Below are 2173 nucleotides of genomic sequence, written 5' to 3' on the forward strand. Positions count from 1 at the left end.
AAGTGCCGAGGCACACTACAGTGGGGAATAGGGAATTTACCTGTTCCCCACTGTAGTGCAATCTCAGAGTTGGTATATTTAAGTGTGGGGGGTGCTCGTGTTTCGTGAAAGTGCACTTTCGAATAACTGCACTTTCGCGTAACTGAACGATCTACTGCTCTTTTTTGAATAACTGGTATTCGATTAAAAGCAGTAGACCCATATATATCTATATATGTATATATATATATATATATATGTATAGATATAGATATATATGTATATATGTATAGATATAGATATATATATATATAGATATATATGTATATATAGATATAGATATATATGTATATATAGATATAGATATATATGTATATATATATATATATATATATATATATATATATATATATATATATATATATATATATATATACACATATATGCATATATCTATACACACACACACACGTGTGTGTGTGATCTGTATTGAAGAATCGATGTTCACTATATTTAGAGTCTATATAGCCCAATGACAAAATTCATCAAATGTACCAGAATCCATGACAGACATTGAAATAAAAAAATAGCAGAATTAGTGTTTTATGTGTGGTAAGTCCCCCAGACCCTAGTACTGTAAACATACTGACTGAGTGTTTGCCACTGAATTAACAGTCCTTAAAGCTGGGAGTGTAGACTGGGCATTCTATAATTGGTGTTGGGACTCCTCTCACTGAAGCAGCAATCATGGAGTCAAAGTTTTCCACACTTTTTATCTGGGGGCGGTCACGTGCAGCCCTGGATTAACTGACTACCCATTTCTGGTGCATATATGGTGTGAAGTGCAGAAAAACCTTAATACAGTTGCTACCTTCCACTAACTCTTGCAGGCAAAGAATTGCAGTTTGGTGCTTGATACTTTCTGTACAGCTAACCGGCAGGTAATCTCCATCACTTCTCAGACTGATGCTCCCAAGGCAAAGCACCAAAGACTGTATGATCAGCCCAACTCAAAACTTCTGTAATTAAGAAAGTGCACATTCTGTTTTCTGGGAGCAGAAAAGTAAAATAAAACATTCAAGTGCATTTTTTTTTTCAGTGATATTTAAAATGCAGTGACCATAGTGTAACTTGAAAAAAATGACGTTTATTTTTTGCTATTTCTAGAAACTGCTTCTTTCTCTCAAGTGACCCCTTGGAGTTTTATGTTTCTCCCCTCATAATTTAACTCATCTACTCAAAAACCATTCTTATCTTATCTTTTGTTTAACTCTCACTTATCCTATCACACCAAACCAGCTGTTATATCTTAGCATTACTTTTATACCATGTTTTGCATTTGCTAGCTGATGCATATACTAATGTGTGTACTTTTAACTTTATTGAGACTGGTTAACTTACGTTTGTAAAGATGTATGTATCACAGCAAATCTCCTGTCATGTCCTATGATTTGTAATCACTTATGTATATCTATTTGCATCATATTTTAATTGCCATTTTACTGTATCACTTTCCATTCAAATATGTCTCTGAACAGTTATTTCATGCCTTGTTATTTAGAATTATTCTCTGCAGTTAATCACCACTTCTGTAACACATCTTCTTATATAGTTATTTTCCTGTCTGGCACAGATTTATCCTTTATTTTTTTCCATTATATACTGTTTTCTTGTTGTATGTTTCTGAAATGGTTTCTTTGATAGATTTTTTTTTTGTTACAGGGACTCCACTGAAATAGTTGTTACATTCCCAATTAAATGTAAATAAATACATGCTACAAAAATAAATATATACATTCTTGTTTGTTATTCCTATTAGTTTTACATTTTCTTTACTTGTTATTTCATCTATACCTGAATTATTAAGACTGCTATTTTAGTAAACAAATTTGCATCAAGCCCTCTCTCTCAAAATACCATTTCCATTTGAAGCACTGCTCATATGCTGGCCCATTCATTCTGGTACTGATGACTTCAGTCCAGATGTTTTCTTGAATATGCTGTCACTATCTCCCATGTGCCACAGGACTTCTAAAATGTTCAGTCACTGATAAATAATAATCTTTCTAAAAGACATTTTGCCGCATGCAAGTGAAATGGGATTTTACAGTTTTCTGCTTGAGTTTGCTATTCTGTTTAAAGATTTGCTGTTAGACTATTTTCACTTAAAAAGAACTATTTATTTGGTTTAAAA

The sequence above is a fragment of the Protopterus annectens genome, chromosome 12.part0 (assembly GCF_019279795.1).
Source record: "Protopterus annectens isolate FY-2018-M chromosome 12.part0, PAN1.0, whole genome shotgun sequence".
NCBI lineage: Eukaryota > Metazoa > Chordata > Ceratodontiformes > Protopteridae > Protopterus > Protopterus annectens.